The sequence below is a fragment of the Pteronotus mesoamericanus genome, unplaced genomic scaffold, assembly GCF_021234165.1.
Source record: "Pteronotus mesoamericanus isolate MK-2021 breed Mesoamerican mustached bat unplaced genomic scaffold, CSHL_Meso_final contig_164, whole genome shotgun sequence".
NCBI classification, from domain to species: domain Eukaryota; kingdom Metazoa; phylum Chordata; class Mammalia; order Chiroptera; family Mormoopidae; genus Pteronotus; species Pteronotus mesoamericanus.
The window spans coordinates 26,996,464-27,011,581 of record NW_026555065.1 but is presented as its reverse complement, the minus strand read 5'-3'; the positions used below and the strand labels follow the sequence as shown (position 1 = coordinate 27,011,581).

The window sequence follows — 15,118 nt, the reverse complement described above, 5'->3', positions numbered from 1 at the left end:
ATTGAGATAATAAAAATATAGGTTTCTTTTCAGGGCAAAAATTTTTCATGATATTCTATTTTGCAGTCAATGAAAAGCTTTAAAAGAAAAAACAACCTGCATTCATTTCAGTAGCGCATAAAAGTTGTGGTAAGATATAGTAGGTAGGCCATGGAGCTTAAGAAATAAAATACAACTGAAAGGACTGAGTTTAAAGGAATGAGATCCTCTAACTAGCTTCTGTGTACTAACTTTGGCCCTCCTCTAAGCTATTCTCTCTCTCTCTCTCTCCCTTTTTTTTATCACAATTATTTTTTATTTTTTTAGCATTTTTAAAATTTTATTTTTAAATAATGTTTATTTTATCCCAATTATCAATTTTTTCCCCCTTTGCCCTCCTCCACCCATCCCACCCCACCTCCCTCTCCCACAGTCAGTTCCCACTCTGTTGTCCATGTCCATGGGTCATTCATACATGCTCTTTGTTTAGTCCCTTCTCCTTCTTTCCACCATTGTCCTCCTCCCCCAACCCCTCTGGTCACTTTCAGTCTGCTCTCCATACTGGAGTCAGAACGATCACTGCAAAGGGCTGATCTGACCTCATCATTCTACTACTTGCTTCAGTGTCCTTCCATTGTTTTCAGGCTAAAATATCAAAATGTCTATCATGGCCTTCAGGGTACCAGACGGTCTGGGTACCATGTGCTCTATTGTACAATTGCTATTTCTTTGTCCATATTATCCTTCCATTTCCACAACTCTATTATGCTTCCTCCTGCCACAGGACCTTTGCACGTGCTGTATCTGGCTTCTTCCTTTGTACCTTATCTCTCACCCCTCCATTGCCCACAATTTTCTGCTTCAGATCCCAAGTTAAGAGATGCTGACCTTTCCGATTAGGTTAGTTCCCTCTTAATATACACTGAAAAACACCCTAGGTTTCTCTGTCAGGCACTTACCACATTTGTCCTGACCACGTTATAGGTACCAAGGGCAGCAGTTGCATCTAATCTTTTTATCTACAACTCTGTCTCCAGTGCCTAGCACAGAGTATGGTTAATAAAGGAGGCACTTGATAAATATCTATGGAATAAATGAGTGAGGGTCAAGGTGGAATTAAGGTTCCTAAAAAAGCCCACAAAAGCAACCTCATAACACTTTCTAAGTTGTTTGTAATTAAGTAATACTTCATAGACTGTACTAAAATATGCACCGCTCAATGGATAGGACTGTACAATTCAGCAGTGGTTGGTGAGGCCCAGAGGAAGGATTGGGGAAGGATCATCAAATAGCACTTCTGTTACCCACAGGATCCTTTAAAAATTGCACAGGAGCACATCTGCTAGACCTTTTTGAGTGCATGCCTGTCTTCCTCAGCCAAGCTGACTCAGAAGTTAAACCTCTTAGAAGGATAAGTTATCCACTTACTGGGTTTTTTAATAAAGGAGTATATTAATTCTTCTCCACATTTGGAATAAATAGCCCATTAGTGGTCATCCACATATCTAGATGTACTTTTGTGATAATAACTATTTTAAAAAACCCGTTCATTAGTCCTTTGCCTTTAAAAAGTTTTTATTCTTCCTGTTCTTTCCTTCTTTTCAGTGATGGGTTGCCATAAGATCCTAAAGGGCCCCAGCGACATTACCCACTACCACCATTTCTCCTGCTTTCCAAATGATCTTAATTTTATGAGGTTTTAAGAATCAAGTGTATAACAAACTCTATTTTTTTTCCTAGAACAGAATTTAGAGGACTAAGTCTAGTGGATTCATAGAACTACTTTTTTCCCCCTTGTATATCAAAAGCAGGGAAGAATTCCCTCACTCCTGATTTTGAAATCGATTTCCATTATTTACAAATCTGTTGAAACTGCCTCTATTGCTTATCACCAAGATTTCTTTGCATGGGTTAAGAACTATATTTTAAATCTGGTAGGTATCTATTAGAATTAGTCTGTATTTGCATATGTGCCTTGTAGTTGCCACTAAACACCAACCTAGCTGTAGAAAAATGCTGAGCTTAAGTTTCCACTTGAGCATCAGCAAGTCACTTAATTGCTCTGATCTTCAGTTCGCTTATCTATAAATTAGGACAATAATACCTCATAAGTCATTGAGAGGGCGCTGGAGTGATGATGAATAAGTAAGTGAAAAGATCAAAGCTAATAAATGTAACTGTACTTTGAGTTTTAAAAACACCTAAAAACTAATGACATTTTTAATCTATTATTTAAAAAATACTATCATTCCATTAGAGATATTTGTGAGACATATAAATCTACTGATTTCTAAAACTGACCTTTTGCTACTTAAATAAAAATGATGTGGCTTATCCATGGTTACCTACTAGAATTTATAATTACATATTTCTAAACATCTAATTTAGCAATGTTTTCACATCAGTTCTCCTGTTTTCCGTATACTGTTTTCAATCAAGAGAACTTCTCTCTTTGCTTTTGAAATCCTCTAACTACAAATCAGTCACATTCCCATTTCCTACAAAGTTGGAAAGTGTCACCAAAATTTCTGATAAAGATGAACCCTTATCTTATGAAATGCACGCTCTTCATGATTAGAAAATTCTACATGATGACACCCAACATCATGTTGAAATTTAAAAATAAGTTTCAAAATTTCAGTGTGCATATTTCAAATTCCTACCCATTTCATTTGTTATATTTTTTCCTTCCGGTCAAGCCACAGACGCTGACCTCAGAAAGGTCAGTAAGTCCAGCTCCTTCATTTGTAACATTTTCACACTCCAAAATTAAAACTGTTTATATCCTGAATATTAACCACCATTTCATGTATACCAATGTTTCAATGATTCCCTACATTCTTCTGAATCCCTAAATCATTTGAGAACTATAACATGTCATGTTAGCCTTTAAAAATATGAAAAACAGAAACAGAAAAAGCTATTGCCCTAATGGAAGGCATTCAATGGTGTGGAAATAGGATCTTGTCCTCTAGGGTTAACCCTCATACCACCTCACACTTCCTGGATTCTCAAGGTTGTAGCCTTGGCTTACAAGGGTTAATGTAGCCCATAAGCTAAATCCAGGATCAGATGGACAGGCTGTGAGGAACCAGGTCCTCCCATTTAATCTCCAGGCTACATTGGTCAAGAACAGTCTCTGCCTTTTCCAGGTTTTCAGAGGAGACAGTAATTACATGTATGACAGACATACCATCAGAATTGCTTTTGGCACCTTTTGTGTGTCAATGAGGGCAAAACGCTTTTTTAATATTCCTGGGAACACGCGCCCATGAGAGAAGAGTCAGTCTCATATTTTCCCAAAGATCAAAACATCAAGAGCTGGGAAATCCCTCCGTAGAACGGCCTTATTTTTGAGACGAAGGCAAGCACCTGGGGAATTAATAGCTGACATACCTCATTTTAAACATCTACCATATGTTCCTGGAAAATATAGTCCTGTTACTTATCACTTTCTGTTTTCCTTTCACCGGTTTATGTTTTGCCTTGAATAAAAACTGCATGAAAACACAGCCTTCCATTACTAGGTAGTCATCTCCTCCATAGAATAGCTCAGTAACATTTTTAGTGTTTTATTTATGCAAACAAAAGTGCTCCTCAAATCAGTGCCGGCTGAACTGCTGGAAGGGTGCTGTCTGAATTTCAGTGAACTGAAGCTTTTCCCTAGTATCGCTCAGGTGCAGCTACTTCCCTAAAAGCCTGGGACTGCTTTTTTTCCCTTCTTGTTTTTTAAATCACATGTCTGTGTTTCAGGTTTTTTCACGTTTATTCAAAGTAGAATCATGAAATTTCTGAAGGCAAGGCAGTGAGTTCACAAAAAAAAAAAATAGACTTTTCAGCATTCTGTGAATTTACTGAACGCCCACCATGTGCTATAGGCTCTGTGCGCGCGCACGCACACACACACACACACACACACACACACTCTCTCTCTCTCTCTCTCTCTCTCTCTCATTTTTCCCTTCTTGACAACACCGTGAGATAAATATTACCAGCCCCATCTTAGAGAAAGTGAGCTTCTGAGAGGGTAAGTTTTGTCTTAAAGGTCACAAAACTGGTGAGTGGCAGAGCTGGGAATCCAACTGAATTTTTTTTTTTTTACTGCCAACTGTTTGTTTATTGTTTGGGCTAGCACACAGTAGAGAGGATGCTCACATGCACAGCCACTCCCAGCCAGAATCCAAGGTTATAGGACATTAAGAAAGCAAATCTGAATGCAAGTGAGTGACATTGGTTTCTTCTGAGCATAACTACATGCATGTATAATACTAATACAGATGTCATTTGAAAATATCAGTTCTTAAATACTATGAGCGCACCATAGCTGAGAAAGACTAAGCATGCTGCCCTCTGTGCCTAAAAACCTAGACAAACAGCAGCAAGTGTAAGGGTTGAAAGTGCATTGCTTTTAAGTTTCCTGTAATTAACAGATTAGGAGAAAAGTATCATTTTTTTCCTTTGTCTCTTAGTATGATCAAAGGGGCATGCAATTTAGTTCAGTGTTTGTTGACCACCTACTATGGGCAAGCACTATGCTTGCATTGGATATTAAAAGGTTCTGGAAAAATACAACCCCTGATCTCAGAAACTTAAACACTCAAATAAAGGAGGGGCTGTGAGTATACAAATACTTCAATAATATAACTTTAGAACCAAAATTCAGTTGAGAAAAAAACAGATTTTTCAGTAATGCTTTATATAGTTCCTTAAAACAGGTTTCCCATCTCATCAATATTTTTAAAAGGATTTAAATAAAATCCTTGAAATAGATAGCAACAGAATAGACATACCTAAACATAATTTAAAAAAAAAATCTTGCTGATTGGAAGGAATGGGGCAGTAGTGTACCAAAGTTGTTAAGAGCATAGATTTTGACATCAGATACAATCAAGTTCAGATACAATCAAATTCAAGCTCACAATTGAATTTACTATGCATGTCACCTTGGTTAAGTCATCTATAGGAGAAATAATAAACTATTCCTAGGTCACAGTGTTAGCATATTAAAGAACATAATCCCTGTACTAAACTACTTAGTAGCACAATGCCCAGCACACAATCAACCCATAATATTAATAAGTATCAACTCATAACATTAATATCCTCAAGAGCCCTGAAATGTTGTAAAAGCTAATATGGAAGGACTTTTATTAGCGGACCTCCATAGCTCTAATTATTAAGATAAAATTTGGATAACCTGGCTGATCTGTAGCTTCTTCAGCGATTTCTAGTAATCAGGTCTCTCGTGGACACAGCCCACACAATGAAGTGCATTCAGAAGCAAAAGTCTAAGCAGGGGAGAATCTAAGCAAGCACCCTCAGTCCACGTGCAGAGCAACTATTATGTTAAAATTCCTTGCTTAGGGCCTAGCATGACCCCAAATGGAAGTGTTACCACTCTAGCTCTTTAAAAAGGCACATACTCTACAAGTACAAATTGCAACATGTGCTATATTTTGATAAGTGGTGAAACTGTGGACATCTTCTATATTTCAGAAGATGATACACACACACATACAAACTTGTGAACAATTAATCCAGGCTTCTTCTCAGCTACACAATTCAGTTTCCAGTCTTGAGGCCAATTTCTTTGGCATTTACCACAGCAACAACACAACAGCAATGAGACCCTTTGGTTAAGTGCACAATATGTACCAGAGACTGTGTGGGGTGATTTACATACAATTTTGCTAATCCTCAGAGCGACTCTGCATTTTATAGATGCAGAATCTGAGATGTTAAATCACCTGCCTGAGGTAACACTGTCAGTAAGGAGGAGAATCCAGATGAATCGAGGCCAGGATGGTTCCAGGGCCTGTGTTCTTATCACCGAATGACACGGCCATTTCTGTTTCAGGTATGGAGGGGTGTCTTTGACTGCACTCTTGCTTATTAGTGTATCATTTTATTTTGGAGCATTAAAAAAGGTCTAATTACCCAGATAGTGCATCTTCACTGTAGATAACTTAGGGAAGACAAAAAATGCAAAAAGAAAACAAATTAAGTCCCAAATAATTCCCCACCCAGAATGGGGTACAACAAATATTTTGTGTCATACAGTCCCAAAACATTTTCTGTACATTATATGAGACGTTATATTATTTTTTTAAAAAATGGGTTCATGTGGCATGCACATTTAACCTGCTTTTAAAAAAGGATACAAGAGTCTTCCCATTTCAATAAATATACATCCCATTATCATTTTTTAAATTTTAGGTAATTGAATTTTCTTCCCTATGGCTACTATCATTACTGGAACTGAAGTCTAGATCTAAGCAGTGGATTATGAAAAATGTTCATATACGTAAAACCCTTTGATTTGCTCATTATTTCTGATGGCTGCATAATATTCCACAGTATGGATGCACCACAATCTGTCTGATTTGTTCTTAATTACTACATAGGTTGTTCCCAATGTTGGGACTAAAATAACAACTGTAATCAATATCTACTTACATCTTTGCTCATTAAATTATTAACTTTTTAGTCAGAGGTGGAAATGCAGGCTCAAAAGTGTTCATTTTTTAAAATCTGATCCTCCAGAAAGGTAATATCAATGCAGATACTGACTTTCTAGCATTGTGAAAGTTCCCCTCTCCCACATTCTTGCCAACATTACTGCTATCATTTATTCTGTTTGAGATATGCCAATCTGACAGATGAAAGCTGGCACCTTATTTTAATTTTTATTTCCTTGAGTACTAGTAAGGTTAAACATTTTCTTCATGATTACTTATCATTTGCATTTTTTACTAATGAATTATTACACTGGAGTTTCATTCAATGAATGTTTAATTCAACTGCATATATTCGGCAATATAATAATTTACATGTAATTAAATTTACTATCAAATTATAGTTTGCATACATCCTCTTTTCAATAGTCCATTACATTTAATTTATTTGTAAAATTTAGTTAATTTATTTGTCATTCTGTTTTGTCATCAGTCTTTTAACTTTGTTTACGGTGTATTTTTTGCCATACAAAAAGTTTTTAATAGTCATATCTAACAGTGTTTTTAAGAATATATGCCATGAGCCCCTGAGATAATGCTCAGAAAGGTTTCCTTAATTTAAAATTACATACTTATCTATATTATATTCCACCAATTTTGTTGTTTTATTGATTACACTGCAATTTTAAATTCATTAGGAATCAAATGACATAATCTATTCGGTCTTCTCCCATTTGAGATGCCATCTTTATTTTAAAATAATCCTTGTGTAAACTTTGGTATGGTTCTATGCTTTCTCTCTGTTTTATTGCCAGGCATGTTCATTTTTATGCCAGTTCAAAGCTGATTTAATTACCACAGTTTTATAATGTGTATTATTTAAAGTAGGGCAATACCCTTCTTTTACTGGTCATAAAAAACACCGTAGGCTATATTTATTCTTCAAAATAAAACTTAGAATAATTTTTGTCAGGCTTCCCAAAAACTTCTTTTATGATTTTGATGTGTAGATTGGGGAAAATCGGGATCTGTACATCTCATTCCATTTATTTAAGTTATCATTTATGTTCCTTAATTTTGTTTGTCATTTTTTCCAAATAGAAATGAAACAATATCTTTTGAAATTATTATTTGATGTTATATATTGTTGTTGTGATTCTTTCCCCCTACATTCTCCTATAGCTGATAAGTAAAAGCTATTGATATTTGCATATTAATTTTGTAACCAAATGAACTCATGTTGTTTTGAATAATTTTTCATTTTTTTTCCAGGTAGGCAATTATTGCATTTGCAAATTATTTAAATTTTTTTCTCCTCCTCTCAGGTACTTACACTTGTAGTTTTTTTTTTTTACTCTTGCAGAACAACTTTGAGAAAAGCTGAGAAAATGTGGTTTCTTATTTTAATGAGACTTTCTTTATAAGTTCCTTATCTAATGTGCTACTAGGTATTATTTGCTGATAGTCTTTCTCATGTTAATAATTTTTTTTATTCCTTATTTACTAAGAATGTCAAAATCAGAAATGGATGTTGACTTACTTTCTAGCATTTAACATATTCATCATACGGATTTCCTCTTGATCAACTGACATAATTAATCATACTAATGCATTTTCTGATGTTGAAAGGTTTTTGTATTTCAGTAAGAAATCGTACTAGATTCTATCACATTTTGAAAACACATTTTTGAATTTGGCTTGTTAATATTCCACTTAGGACTTAATCTATATTTATAAGAGATCATATGAATTTTTTTCTTTCAAGTCTTATCTTTGGTTTGATATTAGGCTTTATAAAATTAAGATGTTCATCTTTTTTTATGTTTTGAAATTATTTAAATAGAAGTAGAAATTACAAGAAGTTGAGTATATGTCATCATAAAACATCTTAGGTCTACTCCTATTCTGGGAGAGAGACAACTCTCTTTCTTTCCTTCCTTCGTTCCTTCGTTCCTTCCTTCCTTCTTTCTTTCTTTCCTTCCTTCCTTCTTTCCTTCCTTCTTTCTTTCTTTCCTTCCTTCCTTCCTTCTTCCTTCTCCCACTGTTCTTGGTATGTTAAGGTTTGCTACTTCTTGAATCATTTTTGTTATATATATTTTTTATTTTAAATAATTAAGACATAATCCACATATCATAAAATTCACATTTAAAAGTGTACAATGCAGTGGTTTTTAGTATATTCAGAAAGTAATGCAACCATCATAATGATTGAATTCCAGAATATTTCATCACTCCAAAAAGAAACCTCATACCCGTTAGTAGTTGCTCCCAGCCCTTGGCAAGCTCTAATCTACTTTCTGTCTCTATGGATTTGCCTATTTTAAACATTTCATATAAATGGAATCATACAATATGTGATTTTTTTGTGTGTATGCCTTTCCCTTAGCATAATGTCTTCAGGGTTCATTCATGTTACAGCATAAAGGTGTGCGTCATTTATTTTTATGGTTAAATAATATTCCATTGTATGGATATATCACATTTTGTTTATCCATTCATTAGTTAATGGACATTTGGCTTGTTTCCATTTTTTGGCTATTATGAATAATACTGCTGTGAACACTTCTGCAATGTTTTAGAGTAAGCATGTTCCCAATTCTTTTGGGTATACGCCTAGGAGTGAGACTGCTGGATCACCTGGTAACTCCTTAAAGTGTTGTACCATTTTACATTCTCATCAGCAATGCATTACAATTTTATTTCTCCACACCCTCACCAAATGATAGTTGTGTCTTTTTTATTATAGACACCACATTAGGTGTGAAGTACATATAATTTTTTGAAGAAAATAATTCAGTTCATCAAGATCTTCAAAACTGTTAAAAGTTTTTATTTATAATTCTTATTATCCCCGATTTATCTGTTGATATTTTCTCTTTCTCATTTCTGTTTGTATCTTTTTTTTTTTTTTTTTTACTTTTACTAGTACTTATTTTATTTAATTTATACTGAATTTACTCCTGAGCCATAAGTTTTTGTTTCTTCAGTTTCTTCTGGGATATCTTTTTCTTCTGTGCAACTTCCTCTTCTAGTTTAGGAACAATCTGTTCTCTTTCAGTGAGGATCATCTCAGTGTGGCAGGGAGAGCTCATGTGTGGGTTGATCTGCCCATGAGCTCTGTAGGTTCTATGTCGCATCTTGGGAGCTTTGTTCACCTGGATGTGCTCAATGACCAGAAAATATACATCTAAACCCTTACATTCAGCATTACTCTCTACGTTTCTAAGCATGTGCAGCAAAAACTCAGCACTCTTTTTGGGCCACCGACCCTGTGTCCAGCCCCACTGTTTGGCCTGGGCCACCTACCAACTCCACCATTGTATTGACGGAATGGGACACACTGCTTCTTCAAAGTGACATCTTTCAGATACTTGGTGGCTTTTCGAATATGCATACCCTTGATGGCCTGGGCAGTTTCACGGGTGTTCTTGACGTGAACCCGAAGATTTGAACCTTGTGATTTGCATGATTTTGTGGGGTTTTCTGGGTCAAATGAATAGCGAACCATCTTCAGGGGTGACCTCTGGTGGCTTCTGGGAAGAGGAAGCCCTGTTTGTATCTTTGGAACCATTTTTTATTCTTAATTCATTAAGTATTTCTACTTTCTAATTCTAGTTGAGATTTTAATTTTCAAAGACTAATTTTTAATATGTTCATTACAACATTTTTTTATAAGTAATTAATTTCTCTTTTTATCTCCATTAGTTTTTCTTCTTTCCTTGGGGAATATACTTACTTTTATTCATTCTAGCTTTTGATAAAGAATTATTTAATGGTTTAAATATTGCTCTAACTAAAGCTTTGACTGCATCTCCTGTGGTTTTATTTGCAGTTTTTCACTGTTAATGTTAAATTATCTATAATTCAAATTTTTATTTCATCTTGATGACAGAGTTGTTTGAGGGAAAATTTTTGTTATTAATTTAAGAATTTAACTTTTGTATATTTGCTTTTAATTTTTTATTATTAATTTCTCATTTTATTTTACTGTGGTCACAGTATTTGGCCTAGTTAATCTTTGCAGTTTACACTTAAATAAGATTCTCTTTAAGGCCTAGCAAATATTCAATTAGTAAAATTATTTTATGGATACTAAAAAAAGACATTTTAGTAAAATATCAACATTTGATAAAAATATATTCTGTTAAACTAATTTTTGCTCTGGCATTTTGGAAGATAAATATTATTTTAATTCTGCTAAGATTATATTTTCATTATATTTTCTGTATTATTCAGTATTTTTTTAAACCAAATAACTGAGTGAATTATATCTTTCACAGTTATACATGAATCAAGGAGCTTCACACTTCATAATACATCCCCTACTTCTCAATCTTTGCCAGTATAATTTTAATTTTTAAGTCAGGAACATTTTTGTTTTATTATTTCTTAAATAAGGACTGCTTTTCAGATTTTTTTCTTTGCATTTAATTTTATACCACATTTTCTAAAATTATTTAGGCACTTTTATTTTCACTGCTTTCAAAACTCTATCTAATTTTAGAACATGACTCTTCCATTCCTCAGTTCTTTAATTGGCTTTGTCTATCAGTAGTTGAAATATACTTAAGCACTTTTTAGTTTTGTCGAGAATATGTTTTTTTAATCATCCATGTATTTGAAAATGACCTAGAAAATAGTTGAGCCACAGTATTTTCTCCTTAAGTTCTGCAGTTGTTCCATTTTCTTTTGGCATTTTTGGCATTTTTGGCAGGAGGTTTAAGACCAGTTTGACATTTACCCACCTAGCATCTCTCTATTTGACTGTCTGACTGTCTGTCTGTCTGTCTGTCATCTATCATCTATGCATTCCTTTGGTAAGTGTACATAATTGTTTTTCCCACCTGCATTTTTTTCCCCTTACATCTTTGTAACTCAATATTTGTGAGTCAGTTTGTTCTTTCAGCCTGCATGCATATCCTTTCTTCAATTCAGGAAAGTTAGGATTTTTTTCTGTTACATTTTTGAGTGTCACTTTTATTTTATTTGTATTTAGCTTTCTTTAGGTAAGAACAATTCCCCACATGTCAGTCCTCCATTCTCTGTTCTTCTCTCATCACTTCATCTTATAGTTTCCATCTTTTTGTTCCTCTCTTCTTCGTCATGGGAGAGGGGTTCCAGTTTGCCTTCGTCTATCATACTATGATTTGCTACAAGATTGATTCTGTTCTGGACTGTTCTCGATGCATTTTAATTTTGCTCTTGTGCTTTCCTTTTAATCTCCTTTCATCTTCTTCCAGTTGTTTTTATCTTCTCCTGTTCTTCATATTATCAGTTTCTTTTCATTTCATACCTACCCCTTTTCATGGATGTCTTGTTTTCTTATAACATGTATGGATTATATCTTCTGGCTCAGTGAATTAGAGCATTTTCAGATGTGTAATCTGCTTTATTCTGAGTGGCTATAGCACCTGGAAAACTGAAATTCACAGCCTGCAGAGCTAATGTTTTTTTCCCACTGGAAGTCCCAGTTCCCACCATGGCCTCCTCATGAGGACCAGAATGCCTTGCAGCACTGTTAACATTCCACTAACTTTCTGTTCCTTTGCTTCCTGAGAATTTCAATATCTGTTTGTTGTAGAAAGGTAGAAGTTAAATTGTAAGGGAAATGATACTCTCTCAGAGCAGCTCTGAGGGCTAGACAGGGGTTTCTGCTCAGATTTCTGGCTGGCACAATTCCTGGCTCACCAGGTCAGCGGACAGATGGTGGTGGAGCTGTGAAGCATATTCTTACCTCTCACCACACTAATTCTTTTATGTAGTAAAGAGGGGATATGCTATGAGTTGAAGCTCCATATGCCTTATAAATACAGTCTATTCTTCCCAGATTCTATCAGTCTCAGTTTCTGATGCTACCATAATTTTAATTATTTACCGTGATTTCATGGGTATTGAGAGAGAAATTGGGAGGAATCATACTGGGAACTGCTAGTGAGATCCATTTAGATATGATCTCTCTTGCCCTAGAATTTCACATCATTTTATTGTGGAGATGCTCAAGTCTTGCTGCTCATAAGCAAATTTTGTATTCTTAGGTTTCACACCTCTCCCCAGTTAAACAAAATCCTGCCTTCTGTATTCAACTGTAGCTTCCAGGATAGGCTTTATTAAGCCAAGTCTCTCGGCTGCAGACTCTCTTCCTTCTCTACTCTGCTATGGATGCTGGGCTGGGACACTCCTAACTGTATTTCTTCTTTGTCCCCAGGCTCCCCGTTGGGTGCTGCCGGTAGGGAGCACTGAGGGAGGCCAGGAGGCAGGAGGCAGGAAGGAGCTTGCTCCTTCCTGTGTTCTTCATGCCTCACCTACATCGTCCTTGCCATGCCACTCCAGGCTGGGGGCTCCATTGGGTTCCAGTTCCCAGGTCCCTTCAGCACTCCCAGAATCAACTTTATACACCCATTTAGAGGGGCTGGGACCAGTCTGGCAGTGTTCCTCCTCAGAGATCTGAGACCCAGCTCCTGAGGTACCAGCACCAGCATCAGCTGGGTGATGCCCTTTCCGGAGGACTGAGTGCCAACTCTGCAGGCTTCCTCCTCCGACCTTCCAGGATCTGCTGACCCACGCCTTTCTCTCTTTTGTTCCCCCAGCCCAAGACATGGCAGTAGCTTTCTAAAGTTTTACCTCAGTGTTTCTGTTGTGTTTTGTTTTGCTTTTTCAAAATTTTAACACCTGTTGAACCAAATCCCTATATTGTATTCTCTCTTTTAAATAGCTAGTGTGATGCTTGTTTTCTTGAGTAGACCTTGGCATATACACGAGGTGCTTTCACAAAACGTGTGTGCACGTACACATCGCAGAAAGCTAGCCCAGCAGGGCCAGGAGCTCTGCTTGGTGATGGTGAGGTGCGTAGCCTAAGAGTTAGATGAAAAAATTTTTTAGACCAGAATAGTGCCAGATCATTGAGTGGGGGGTGAGTTGTGTGAGGGAGAAAGTGCTTATAAGGAAGTTGGAAAGGAAGCGAAGAGAAGGTTGTAGAGACAAGGATAAACTTCTAACACTTAGAAATTCTGCCTGGAGCAAGCCCTTCTTGGGTGGGGTGACAATGGTTGTGAACTTTCTGAAGGGAATTCACAGCCAGGCTGTGGATCTTAAGAGAAGTGATGTCTCTTGGGGGCTTGGGGTGAAGCTATGGTAGAACTAACCACTTAAGTAAACGCACTGAAAATTAGTCTAACTTTGTCATAGGCCACTTATTAACATGGTAAAACTTTGGTGGCAAAAAAAAAGACATGTCACCTGAGGGACTGAGAATCCCTCATTTCCCTCTCTGTTCATAGGGATCATGTTCATCTGACCTGAGATGAATCTCAGTTATGTCCAATTTTTTTTCAAACGCTTGACTCACTCACCAAAATATCCACTGGGATTAGATCAAAGGATACAGAACATTCAGTTTCTCTGTTGAGAATACTTTTTGCACTGAACATCAGATCTATGTAAAATTTTGCTTCAGCTCTTTTACACTTTTTGATGGAGATAACATTGTGCTTTAGAAATGCGCGCTCATCTCACCAGAACGCCATCTTTGATTCTTAAAGATGCCAGATACTTTCTGTCATCCAAATGAGTCACACTGGATTCTTTTTTGGAGGAAGGGAATTTGGGGGGCGGGGGAAGGAGGGACTCAAAGCAACATACATTTTCTTTGTTCATCAATCCCCAACTGAATGGTAAATACAAGTTCAGTCACTATGGGTGCCAGTTGACCTCCTATCATTTGGCTTCGGAAACCTTTCAGAAACAGCAAAAATATTGTGATTTCTAACAAGTGTCCTCTCTAGACAAGTTCTATGACTGTACTTGTTATACTGGATAACTGTTGGGAGGGAAATAGCTCATCTTGGCCCCAGACTGGATATCCCAAGGCATGCTGCATAAGTCATTAGCTAATGAATTTTTGGAAAGGCAAAAAAGATGTAGTAAGGTAGAAACTTACAATAAATAACCAATCACTATGGAAATATCTTAAACAACACCAACTATTTTCCCAAATGAAGAACACTCTTTTCTGTCTCCTCAATGAGATGTTCAAGATTTGGCAGGTCCCCAAAACAATTTTGTATTCATCTAAGGATTTGGAAACATTTAAAGAGAGTTAATTCATCATCTTCCATAATATTATAGTATGTATTTCTGGATAATCCTATTCCTTCCTCATGGAAGAAGATAACAAAGAAATACAAGAAAAGCCTTGTTTTAAGAGAAAGTAAAAAAGCCAGCAGAAAAAAAATGGAGCCCTGTTTTGTAGACCTTTAAACCTCACAGTTAATGCAAAGATAGCTATATAAGGCATCTTTAATTAATTCTATCACTGTCAAACTTCAAAACAACACCATTAAAACCTTATTTCCTCTTACCTTCAATGCTTGCTATTTTCTCTGTTTAGTCGCTCATTAACCATCAAAAAATATGCTTAAATACAAAGAATCACACTACTAGAGTTAAACAAGTTAGTAGTTCACTTTGTACTAACATGGGAGGAAAATGAGTACCAGAAAGATCAAGTGACACATTAGAAACAACTGGGGACAGCATCAAACTAGAGCTAATGATTTGCCAATTAATTTTCAGTCCAGTGTGATTTTTACGAGCACGGGTACTACCCACCTGCCCTTTCACTGTGCAGGTGACTCAACTCTACCGTCTGTATGTTCATCGTAGTATTTACCTGAGAAAATATAATA

General features: G+C 36.0%; 1 protein-coding gene and 1 pseudogene across 6 annotated transcripts in view; both read right to left on the bottom strand.

The window, feature by feature from the left end:
- MEIS2 (Meis homeobox 2) overlaps positions 1–15,118 on the bottom strand; it is a 197,827-nt gene that overhangs the window by 79,283 nt on the left and 103,426 nt on the right. The window lies entirely within an intron of this gene.
- On the bottom strand, positions 9,235–10,475 carry LOC129064370 (60S ribosomal protein L17-like; annotated as a pseudogene).